Source organism: Carassius gibelio, chromosome B2 (genome assembly GCF_023724105.1).
Source record: "Carassius gibelio isolate Cgi1373 ecotype wild population from Czech Republic chromosome B2, carGib1.2-hapl.c, whole genome shotgun sequence".
Lineage (NCBI taxonomy): Eukaryota > Metazoa > Chordata > Actinopteri > Cypriniformes > Cyprinidae > Carassius > Carassius gibelio.
Genome location: NC_068397.1, coordinates 6,278,307 through 6,292,276, shown reverse-complemented (window position 1 = coordinate 6,292,276; position 13,970 = coordinate 6,278,307). Strand labels below are relative to the sequence as shown.

General features: G+C 36.7%; 1 pseudogene; it reads right to left on the bottom strand.

The window, feature by feature from the left end:
• Positions 1–4,892: 4,892 nt before the first annotated feature.
• The window catches only part of LOC127951419 (uncharacterized), a 14,153-nt pseudogene continuing 5,075 nt past the window's right edge, over positions 4,893–13,970 (bottom strand).

Here is a 13,970-nt window from a genome sequence, read left to right as displayed (position 1 = left end):
GTGCACTTCTAATGCAATCAAGAGGCGGTCTGTGAAAAGCACAGCACAGGAACGTCCATCTGAGTTCCCACAGACACCAATCACAGCTAATTGGTAAGAAAAACAAAGCTGATGACAATTTAGACACAAAAATCCTGGTTTTCGCTCCAGCCGACTCATCTGTTGGAGGGGCGAGAGAACACCGCAGAGCTGGACATTGCTTAGAGAAGACCCTACAACCACAAAGCCAACTGTTGCTTTTTAAACACCAGTCAAAGTCATTAGGAATTTGTTAGTATAAAGTATGAGGCCTTGATGGTATAAGGTATTATGAAAAAGAAGTGCACTTAACTGTACTGAATGTGCATTTAAACTTTAAAAACATAGTCATTTTAAAATATTTAAAATACATATAAATTAATTTTGTTTCAATATTTTGCCATTCTTCAGAGTGCACTTATTTTAATGAGCACAAGTATTTGGTTATAATTGTAGCTGTAGAGAGTTAATTAAAATTTTTATTTTTAATTATCTAACACACACACACACACACATATATATATATATGTGTGTGTGTGTGTGTGTGTATAGACTACATACATACAATACAAGTTTTAATAAAAATGACTTTAAAGTATATTTTAGTTTAGCTTAAGGATTCTCAGTACATTCTAAACACATTTCAAAAGCAATAGTAGTGAGTTTGAAATGATATGTAAATATGTTAAGGGATTGAACTAATTTAATTTTACATACATTTATTCTATAATACATTTCTGTTTAATAGCATATAATATCAAATGAAGGATATACTTTATTTATTGAAATATTTACACCATTTATAATGCCGAGTGTGTTTGTCAAACTTAACCGTTCAAAAATGAACAAACAACTATTTTTGTTCAGTTTATGGGAAAAGTCACATATAGCTAATTTCAAGGAAAGATGATCTGAGTTCAAGAAATCTCACCATGGAAACTAACAACACAACAATAAGATCCTTAAAAACAATTATGACTGTGTTGAAATTTGCCTAACCCAGACTAAGCTAAAACTACTGTACAGCAGGTTTTTTCATATATATATTTTATCATTGCCTCCTCATTTTGTAAATTAAAAACATCTTAGTTTTATGAGTTTAGCAGCAGACCAATTTCTACTTCTCTCTTTATGCCATAGACTGAAGGCTGCATCTCATAATGTCAGAGCAAACAATTAATTTTTGTTGTTTTGAGATAGTCTTGGTTTGAAGGGGGTTAGGAATGTTTGCCATTACATGCGCGTCCCGTACACAGCGCAGAGCTAATTGCTCCACCACCCGCTGCATAAATGTGATTCCATTTCTGATAATTGCTCCAAATGTGGTTCATAAACTAATCATAAACCAATTACTTACCATAATTTACCTTAAACCTGATTTCCCTCCTCCACAAATACTAGCTGCTCCTCACTCAATATGCTACGAACATGTGCAATATATGCTACTTCTCCCCTGTCTTTTCACTTTAAGGTTTCGGCAACAAATCCAACTCTTCTCTCCAGGCCCCGAAATTCTCTGGTAGCACTGGCCTGAACTCTTTCGGGTTACCCTCAGCGTTTGGCCGACATGTTTAATCCCGAGCTGCTTATGACGTCTGGCACATATTTGTCAAATAGGATTTAAGAAATGTTATTCCGTGATGTTGCCGTGGCCACAACCTGCTGGTTCCAAATGACATTTTCAAATGAAGAGAGAGGAGCTGTGCAGAGATGGCACGTAAGCCTCTTGAACGCAAATGCCAACCCACTGGCAACCCATTATTCTGATGCCGAACATCCCGCAGGATAAAAAGCTGGCATTAATTTACTAAAAAAGATTGTTTTTTTTTCCCCTGGCGCCGTCATTTATGTCATTATCCTCTGATGTCCGAGGAATGCTTCTCATTAACATAAAATCTTGATGTTTTCTAGATGCCATGACCGGTTTTGTGAGGGAAAGTCACTCGTAAACAATTTATAAACAGTAAAGCTATCAGGAAATAGATTTTGTTTTTAATATCGCCGAGCGGCTATCAAAGGACACCACTCAGAACCAGACGGACGTCTGATGTCTGGCAGATTTATGACAGTGTCATGATTATAACTGTCACAGTTGCTCTCAATTACAGGGACACGGTGCCGCCTTCTTCACGCTCAGCCTGCCCATCACTTCTACAGACGTGGACACGTATGTGGGATTGGGATTATAATCTTCTCGCAGGATTATGGAATCATGTGGATTGAGGGGTGAACAGTTAAATGCTAATTCTCTGATGCTCTGCGGTACATTGAGGGGAATGAACCGGGTTCGGTAAAATGGGAGACCAGCACATGTTATTGCAGCATTCCCTTTTACAGCAAACTGAAAAATTAAAGAGATAGTTCACTCAAAAATGAAAATTCTCTCAGTATTTATTCACCCTCATGTCGTTTCAAACCTGTAGGCCTACGACTTTTTTTGGTAACATGATTATATTCAAGATTATATTTTGAAGGATGTTAGTAACCAAACAGATCCGGCTTCCATTTACTTCTATTATATGGAAACAATGGAAGTCAGAATTTATTTATATATAAATATATATATATATTTCATATGTTCTGCAAAAGACAGAAATGCATACAGGTTTGGAATATTGAATTAGGACAGAATTTTCATTTTTGGGTGCACTATCCCTTTAAATTTACACAGGGTACTCACTGACCCTTACAACTGAAGAGATATCAGTCAAAAAATAAGTGTAGTCTTTCAATAATCCTGGATCACTGTCACCATTTCCCATTAACTCTTTCACAGCCGTGATAACTTGTAATGCCAGTATAATATGACACAAAGTAGTGATAGCTAAATAATTAAGCCTACAATAAGCAAGAAAAAGATTGCTAGATTTACCCTGCTAAATTAAAGATGAACTACATTACTGAACTCTGTGAAATGGTCACCAATCCAAAATGGTCATGAAAAATTTACAACACATGAATAAATTATCAGTGATAATGTATACATATATAATTAACCTTTAGGTATAGGAAGAAAACAGGAGATATATAAGGGCGTCTCAGCAATAGGAGAACTATTCAGTGACACGATGAGAAAATAATGTTAGTGTTGATTAATTTCGTTTAGAGCTTCTGTATTTGAACACAGATTTTAATGAGTTTACAGTAATAATATTTCAAAACAATCTACAAACGGCAGATCGTGCGCTCCAGAGGAGACATAAATATTCAATTCCCCTCTTAAGTTGAGTAAATATCCAAGGAAATGAGCGATGATCTGTGCAGAATAATCGCATGAATCATTTGTTTTTGAGAAACTCGGTTTCTTTCCCTTTGTCATTCCTCTCTCTCTCTATCTCTCTCTCTCTCTCTTTCTCTTACACACACACACACACACACGCACGCATAGAGTCCTGCAGTTAGTTGTTCAACGTCAATCTCTTTAAGGAACGATAGCGCCATCATGTGTTGATTCAATACAAATATCAACACTCCATCACATCCCCAAATCGGGAGATCCTCAAACCATATAAGACATTTACATTAGAAGAGTCACTCAGTAAATACACTATGCAAAATGATATCAGAAATAATAAGTACATTATAAATCATAACAATTCAGAATATAAAAGCTGCAGGATTAAACATATGTCAGAATTATGATCTTTTATATCAAATGTAATGTGTGTGTGTGTGTGTGTGTGTGTGTGTGTGTGTGTGTGTGTGTGTGTGTGTGTGTGTGTGTGTGTGTGTGTGTGTGTGTGTGTGTGTGTGTGTGTGAGCCCTTCTAGCTGTTCGCGGTCTGCTAGCCCTGGCGGGGCCTCTCATGTCCCACTGTTTCAGCATCTGCTCTGTACAGCCCCACACGAGCACTAAACTTTGGCAGACGGACCGCAGAGAGAGGGGCTCCTGGTCTGTGCTGAAACATGAAAATCACACAGATAGATTCATTTACCAATGACAGCTTTCGTCAGACTGCAGAGAGTGTCATTCTGTGTTATAATGTCGACTGTCGCTATTCGTTATTCAGTGGCCCACTTCTTTGCTTTTAGCCCCATGTTTTGTCCTGTTTTCCAGTCCGAGCTGTTTCTGTATTTTGTGGTTTAAAGCTGCATGGCTGGAGTCTGTGGCAGTTTAACTCAGTTAGTGCAGACAAAATAGAAGTTATGAGTGGAATTTCCGTCTGTGTTCAAGCGACAATATGTCACCCTAATACAGATCGCACACAGTGAACCAGCAGATGGCATTTTTGTTTTTTTCTTTAAAGATAAAATGTGAATGCCATTTTTTCTCATGTCAAAATTATTTTCCTTGTAAAAAAAGAAGTACACTTATGCAATAAGTACACAAATTGACTTATTATGGAAATAATACTGTAAAAGAATATACTTCAGTGTGAACTGAGACAGGAGACCTAATTGCATGTTATTTGTAAAATATATATGTGCTTTTAAGATTTGAAGTGTGCATGCAACACAGTTATTTGCTCTTCTTTTTCATAAGTGATCTATTATACAAGCTTATTATACAGAGACCGCTATAAGACATTGATGATAAATGCTGTGGCATCAAAACATTCATTGCTCTGAATGTTTGAACAGTTTTACTGGCATGACACAGCAATATTAGCTCAGTCAAGGAGCTCTGAAGAATATAGAATTCGTAGATTGTTAACTTGTGCAAGAACCCAGATAAATGTGCTGTTTAAAATCTGCAATCTTATACACTGTGGCATCCAGTTTTTGTGAGCCAATAATATGAGTCATAAATGGATAATGGTAGAGCAAGGAAAATGACATCATCATGATCCTGATTAGCTGATGGCATCACAGACGATCCTTTACTATGATGTAAAAACCAGGTGAAAGTTAAAAATATAAATCCATTTCATGCTTTTAAGAGCCATCCAAACCATTGAGAACTGTGTGACCTGCGTGCTGTGTAGTGAAGGGTGTCTGTGTGTGCTCCAGAAGCTTCTCATAGAACAACACCATCATGATCTGAGCAGCACAATCAGTGTCAGTTTCTCTTACAAAAGACATTTTTCACATCATTAAAAATTGTGTAATATTATTTAGTTTTACATTTAATATATAAACAGCATATGTGGATGTATTTTTTTTAGTTTACATATTATTAAAATTATTGTTGCCATCATAATGGCCCACTCTATTGGTGTTAGACAACATGTTTCAGGACCTACTCATTGTCGAAATCATACTCTAGATTTAATACTGTCACATGGAATTGATGTTGATAGTGTTGAAATTATTCAGCCAAGTGATGATATCTCAGATCATTATTTAGTTCTGTGTAAACTTCATATAGCCAAAATTGTACATTCTACTTCTTGTTACAAGTATCGAAGAACCATCACTTCTACCACAAAAGACTGCTTTTCAAGTTATCTTCCTGATGTATCCGAATTCCTTAGCATATCCAAAACCTCAGAACAACTTGATGATGTAACAGAAACTATGGACTCTCTCTTTTCTAGCACTTTAAATACAGTTGCTCCTTTACGCTTAAGGAAGGTTAAGGAAAACAGTTTGACACCATGGTATAATGAGCATACTCGCACCCTAAAGAGAGCAGCCCGAAAAATGGAGCGCAGCTGGAGGAAAACAAAACTAGAGGTATTTCGTATTGCTTGGCGGGAAAGTAGCATATCCTATAGAAAAGCATTAAAAACTGCTAGATCTGATTACTTTTCTTCTCTTTTAGAAGAAAACAAACATAACCCCAGGTATTTATTCAATACAGTGGCTAAATTAACGAAAAATAAAGCCTCAACAACTGCTCTTATCATCTGATCGTGCGTGTATCTCTCTATAGGTTTAATTGGATCTTAGTGCTGCGTTTGACACAATTGACCACAACATTCTTTTGCATAGACTTGAACACTTTGTTGGCATCAGTGGAAGTGCATTAGCATGGTTTAAATCATACTTATATGACCGCCATCAGTTCGTAGCAGTGAATGAAGATGTATCATATCGATCACAAGTGCAGTATGGAGTACCTCAAGGCTCAGTACTAGGGCCGCTACTCTTCACGCTTTATATGTTACCCTTGGGAGATATCATCAGGAAACATGGTGTTAGTTTTCACTGTTATGCTGATGATACGCAGCTCTATATTTCCTCGCAGCCTGGTGAAACACACCAATTTGAAAAACTAATGGAATGCATAGTCGATATAAAAAATTGGATGACGAGTAATTTCTTACTGCTAAATTCAGAAAAAACAGAGGTGTTAATCATAGGGCCTAAAAACTCTGCTTATAATAAACTAGAACACTGTCTAAGACTTGATGGTTGCTCTGTCAATTCTTCGTCATCAGTTAGGAACCTAGGTGTGCTACTTGATCGCAATCTTTCCTTAGAATGCCACGTTTCTAGCATTTGTAAAACTGCATTTTTCCATCTCAAAAATATATCTAAATTACGGCCTATGCTCTCAATGTCAAATGCAGAAATGTTAATCCATGCATTTATGACTTCAAGGTTAGACTATTGTAATGCTTTATTGGGTGGTTGTTCTGCACGCTTGGTAAACAAACTACAGCTAGTCCAAAATGCAGCAGCAAGAGTCCTTACTAGAACCAGGAAGTATGACCATATTAGCCCGGTCCTGTCCACACTGCACTGGCTCCCTATCAAACATCGTATAGATTTTAAAATATTGCTTATTACTTATAAAGCCCTGAATGGTTTAGCACCTCAGTATTTGAATGAGCTCCTTTTACATTATACTCCTCTACGTCCGCTACGTTCTCAAAACTCAGGCAATTTGATAATACCTAGAATATAAAAATCAACTGCGGGCGGCAGATCCTTTTCCTATTTGGCGCCTAAACTCTGGAATAACCTACCTAACATTGTTCGGGAGGCAGACACACTCTTGCAGTTTAAATCTAGATTAAAGACCCATCTCTTTAACCTGGCATACACATAACATACTAATATGCTTTTAATATCCAAATCTGTTAAAGGATTTTTAGGCTGCATTAATTAGGTAAACCGGAACCGGAAACACTTCACATAACACCGTACTTTCTACATCATTAGAAGAATGGCATCTACGCTAATATTTGTCTGTTTCTCTCTTGTTCCGAGGTCACCGTGGCCACGAGATCCAGTCTGTGTCCAGATCAGAGGGTCACTGCAGTCACCCGGATCCAGTACGTATCCAGACCAGATGGTGGATCAGCACCTGGAAAGGACCTCTACTGCCCTGAAAGACAGCGGAGACCAGGACAACTAGAGCCCCAGATACAGATCCCCTGTAAAGACCTTGTCTCAGAGGAGCACCAGGACAAGACCACAGGAAACAGATGATTCTTCTGCACAATCTGACTTTGCTGCAGCCTGGAATTGAACTACTGGTTTTCGTCTGGTCAGAGGAGAACTGACCCCCCAACTGAGCCTGGTTTCTCCCAAGGTTTTTTTCTCCATTCTGTCACCGATGGAGTTTCGGTTCCTTGCCGCTGTCGCCTCTGGTTTGCTTAGTTGGGGTCACTTCATCTACAGCGATATCATTGACTTGATTGCAAATAAAAACAGACACTATTTCAACTGAACAGAGATGACATAACTGAATTCAATGATGAACTGCCATTAACTATCATTTTGCATTATTGAGACACTGTTTTCCAAATGAATGTTGTTCAGTGCTTTGACGCAATGTATTTTGTTTAAAGCACTATATAAATATAAATAAAGGTGATAATATTTTATTTTAAAAAATTAAAATATTATTTTAAAATCTACAAATATACTCTGCTTAGGACAAGTTTCCTTTTTTTTCTTATTTATTCACTTAATTTTATATTTCCGTTTGTCTGAAAGGGACAATCTTAAATTGTCAAACCTTATTCCTATGATTTTTTTGTACAGTACATAATTACTAATTCAATATGGACATTCACTGGAATTTCAATAATAACATTTTATACTAAACTTCTTGATGTGCCAGGACCTTGGGTACAAGACCTTGATACTTGAGATAGCACTATGCAATTTCTTAACATTTTTCACTGTCTGATAAAGTTTTTTAATATCTTCCATTTATACGTATTTCCAAATCACCTTTTTGAGAGAAACAGTCCATAAACTCTAATGACCCTGCAATCTCTTTTAACAGAGATTTTTTTCAGTTGACTGGATCTATAATAGTCACTGTTTGCACAAAGCAATAAACGTAACTATAATTGAGCTGGTAAATGTGGTTATGATGACATACTTAGGGAAATCTCTGATAATGATACAGAATCGGTTATAAAGGGTCTGTTCACGCACCATGATGAGGGTCAGTAGGAGCATCATCATACCCAGCATCACATATAGATTTCCTATTAGACCCCCGGCCCACAGGGGGCCGAGAATGGGGCTAGCCCCCCGACTGAACACTGCACACCCTGAATAAAACCTGCACACACACACACACACTCACAGAAAACACAACACACAGTCTTTAGAATCAGCACATAGTTTTTGAATATTTAAACAGTGACAATATGTGACATCTATACGAACATGAGTGTTACATGTTGTCTCAAAATCTCATCTATCTTTTTCTTCTGTCTCTTTTTGTATTCTCCATATCGTTTATCACCTTGTGTTTTCTCAGCTGTAACCTTAGAAAAGAGGGACACACTGCGACGAAAAGAAAGTCCCAGTAACTGCAGGAAGTAACTGCAGGATGGAAGGATGGAAAAAAATGTTGGGGAGTGGATAGACGGATGAATGGATGAAAAGCATGGATAGATGGAAGATGGACATTTATATAGAGGCATGGATGGATGGACAGATGGATGCATATATAGATGGATGAATGGAGAGATACATTTATAGACAGACAGACAGATAGATAGACAGACAGATAGACAGACAGACAGACAGACAGATAGATAGATAGATAGATAGATAGATAGACAGACAGACAGACAGACAGACAGACAGACAGACAGACAGACAGATAGATAGATAGATAGATAGATAGATAGATAGATAGATAGATAGATAGATAGATAGATAGATAGATAAACTAATAATGCATATTATTGAGTTGGCACCACACTGAGCAGACATATTGTGTCTGTCCATGCCCAGGTGTATGCCAGTTTCTCTGGACGTCTGCCACACACACACACACACACACACACACACCCTGTGGATTGGCCAGAAAGACGAGGCACCAGACACAAGCCATGCTGCAGATGATCAGCCCCAGTGCCAGCACCACCAGCACACGGCTCAGCCAGCGCAGCAGGAAGAAACCTGCAATTACCTCCACCCCACACACACTGTTCCCCAGCTCACCCAAGCCAAAGCACTTCTGCGTCAGAGGGGTCACCGTGGTCTGGAGACGAGAGAACGCAGACATCAACCATTCACAACACCATAGCAACAAGCTTAAAACAACTAATAGCAAATCTTACATGCTTCTGGCAGTGTAAAGTAAATGCAACATTATAATGTGTCTGACATGTGATTTTTCGCATAGAAATTTGATTTAGTGTGAAAGAATAAAAGATAATGAAAAGGAAGATTATGAACTCTATAACCAGTTTGTCATGTATCTAGGTCAGGCAACCGGGAAGGTAAATGTGTGTCAATTTCAAATACCTGATTATATTAAATCAAAGCTTAGATTAGATTACATTAAATACATTTATGTTCCTTCTACTGTTATCCTTAATCAATCATAATTGGACAGACACTATTTAGTAGCTCAGATGAATTTAGGACAGTGTTGGGGGTCTGGAGACTGGCTTTCAGAAGCATTGTGCACATTCAGAGCACATCCTGTATATAACCTCATCATAAAAGTATTATTATTATACTTATTTAAACTACCTTATAGAACAAGTGATACACATTTTTTACAGATATTAGCTTCAGACTTATGCTTAAAATTCTCCAAATATTGGCCACATAGTACGTGATTATTTTGATTACTGTTATTATTAAATTAAGTACAAGTCAAAATAATTGTATAATTTTATATTTTACACATTTTAGCAAGTTGTATGATGAGCATGATGTTAACAGCATGTTTTAACATGTTGCTAGGCTAGCACATTTTGATGTTAACATTTCAGCATATTGCTTACATTCTTTTAGTGTGTTTAACATGTTAATATGCTGCTGTCATATTTAAACATGTTGCTAGTAGATTTTAGCATTTTGTTGCTCACATATTTCTAACACATTTAAGCACATTGCTATACCATGTTTTACACATTTCTAGCATCTTAGCATTTTCTAGCATGTTTTAACATGTTGCCATTATGTTGCTAGAAGCCTACACTTATATTTTAATCTTACTTCCATGGTGTTAGTGTGTTTTACATGTACTATATATTACATGTTAGTGTGTATTCATTGATTATTATGGTAAATGATGTCAAGTTGACCATGCGTCAGCACATTTCTAACAGATTTTAAAACATTATAATATGTTTTAGCATGATTCAACACATTGCTAGCATTTCCCAAGCTAGGCTGATCTAGATCTGTTTTAGTTGCTAATAAGTGTTTTTATCTCCTATAATCATCTGACAACAAGGCACTGCCACTGGTGCTACCTTGAAAAACGTAGATGCATGATGCTCCTGATGAATTTCACCGCAAGTGCTGTCTGACTGAAGAGAGTGATGAACTGAGCGGTGAGGAGAACCACCACCTCCTCCCTCAGAAACTCTAGAGAGAGAGAACGCTATAGATCTCAGGCATTTCAAAGCTGCCAAGACAGGATTGAATATAAAGGAGATATCTACCATGCACATACACACGCAGACACACTGCAATCGTAGAGCAAAGACAGAATGAGCTGATCGATGAAGCTTTTTCAGGCCACTACTCTCTCAGATTAGCACCTCGGATACAACAAAGAAGGAATCAATGCCACACCAACTTAAAATCCTCTGCCAAAAAATAAAGACAGCACTTTTGTCATTTGATAATAAACACTGGGCTTCACCATGACTGGCACTGAAGATTTCAAAGGGGTCAGAGGTGTCTAGAGAGGGGTAATCTGGAGGAGAAGGTGGGAGTTCAGATGAGAGTTCTGGGTCTCGGTGTGTTCTGGACCGGTCGAGCCGTATGAGTTCTCTGCTGCAGCCCTGTTTTCATCTTCCAGACTCACGAGGGGATCATCTTCTTCATCTCTGACCTCTCTGATGGGCATGCACTGCACAGGGAAGGAGTCCAGTGGTGGGATGTCCCAGTACAGGACCATTAATGCATACTTTATAAGCACCCACATCTCAAATATGAGGAGCTGGGTCAAAAAGAGAACAGGCCAAGCAATACTGAAATAAACAGGCCGGCTTACATAAAAGGGCTTAAAAATTACAAACAAATAAATAACTGGTTAATCAAAGAACATGTCTAAGAACATGTCATGTCATAATTGAGATGTTTTTTTATTATTATATTCCAGTGCTTTTAATATATTTTATTTAATATTATTGAATTTAATTAAGCTCAGTGTAGTCTAATTGGTTAATATTTAATGTTTGATTAATGTTTTAATAAACGTTGGATTTAACATTATAATTAAAATGATTAAATGCTTTAGGAGTATTTGATAGAATTTATTGTAATGTGTTACCATTTTATATTATTTCACTTTTCTTTTCTTTTCTTTTTTATTATTGTTATTCATTTCGTTTTTGCAATCAGCAAGGTAATTGGCCTAAATTATATATTAGCATATGTTGTACATTGTAAAATGAGAAAGATTTTTATGTTATTTTTTGTATCACAGTAAATTTAAAGATAAAAGTAGAACAAAAATATATATTTTTGGAGTGAAATATCAGTTGGAGTGTCGGACATGTCTCTGTTATTTGATATAATAATACAAACTCTAATTATGATCTGAATCATGTCTGTTACATTTGAAAACATCCAAAATGTGCAGTGTTTCCATGCTGTGTCAGTCACGTGCCACATAATGTGTTCAAGTAAATTAATAAGAAATGAGCCAAAACAGACAAACCCAGATAAGGTGTACTTATTTACCACAAATGGACCCAGTTTGAAAACACACAATCTTAGAAAGATAAAAATAAAAAATGCACAGTGTCTAAATAGACAACTGCAAAGACTCTTGCTCGCTCATCAGGGAGAGTAGTACGTGTGAGGAACCAGCTCCTGCTCCAATACCTGATGGAAGACTGAAGTAGTTTATATGTGGTGTACTCTGCATTCAAAAAAACTTTTTTTAAATATCTAAAATAAAATAGAATTTGTATGTTGTGTACAGAAAACAAATACAGTTTTATTAGGACTTGTAGGAACCCTCCACCTCCCCCAGCTCCACCTGTCTGCTACTGGAATTATGTATAACTATTCATGCAGTATCTGCATATATTAAACACACACATGGACAAAAGTATTGTGACATACCTCTTCATCACTGAATTCAAGTGTTTTAATCTAACCTATTTCCACTGGTATATCAAATCAAGAAGCTAGCCATGTAGTCTGCTGTGAATTTTAGCATTGATACTGTGGAAGGTTACCATCTTTGCGATCAGTCAGTTCATGCAAATTTTTCCCTGCTACAATATCTTCTCTTTTGACTTGGCCTATGTGCTACTCAACTTCAGCACATATATGGGCTACATTTGTGTAAGTACAACCACTCAAGCTAATTAAGTTTTGTTTTAGAGTTTCCAAAGTCTTCATATGTTTTAACACAATTTTGTTCAATACCATACAAATAAGTGACTTTAAGCAATGGTGTTCAATAGGGGTTGAATATAACTAAAAAAATTAAAAATCGTATAGCTCAAACTTATTACATTATATATTGACATTACCACTTTTAATAAGCTACCAAACTATAGATGCAATCTTTTGTAAAATCTTACATTTGTGAAGTAATACAGTCTCTTGGGGTTGAATACTTTTGACCGCAATTGTGCGTGCGAATATATATTTTATATTTTTATATATTTTATGCACTTAATTATACATAATAGATTCATGCATCTAAACGAGTTCTTGTGTCTGGTCAGGATGATTCAACACTGCAGTAATTACAATCTAATGAGAATCATCAGTCAAACAACAGTTCTCTCTGTTAGTATCTGTTTGATGTCTCAAATTAGATTAATGTTGATGGTTTGCACCACAGGAGCAGAGAAGTTCACAAACAAACAAAACTCATTAAGACTAATAGAACAGTGCAACTTTAAAGTATACTCACCTGCAACAAGACAGCTGGACAGAAGAAGCCATTTCGAAGATCCCATGAAATACACAAAGTTTCCTACCGTATAAGACAAGTGTGTTGCAATGAGCAAACAGATCACAGCTTCACAAGAACAAGGGATATCTGATCTCTTTCAAAACCCACGTCACATTATACATCTCCATTCTACAGCACTGAACCACAATTTCAAACACATTGGAGAAGAGGATGATGTTCTTTGTAGTTCTGGTCTTGTCTGACCAGTGACCAACCATTGGACCAGACTCCAGCCCACTGAAGCTGAACGCAGACAGACCCAAGCCAAGAAAATAAGGTGGTGCCTCTAATAACTGCAGATATCACCATATAACAGGCAGAATGACAGCTGGGAGAGAGAGAAGACAATTTAAACAGAAGATGTGCAAAATACAATCAATACATTCACCATTTACACATTAATACAGTTTAAGGTTTTTTTGAGGATATTAAGCACTATCGATTCAAACAAGCAATCTTGCTCTATGGATTTTTTTGTATTAGGAATAAAAGAAAAGATCAAATATACCATATTTACTAATTTACATAACATATTTCACACCATTTAAAAGAAATATCAATCCAGTATTCAGAAAAGACAGTTTTCTTTTTTGTCCGTAATCCATCATAGTGTTTCTTTAGGTTATTTTCTTAGCTTTTGATCATTCCTCTTCCTCATGGTCCAGTTATTTTAATGAGAGGGATGTTGTTCTCCATTACTGGCTCTG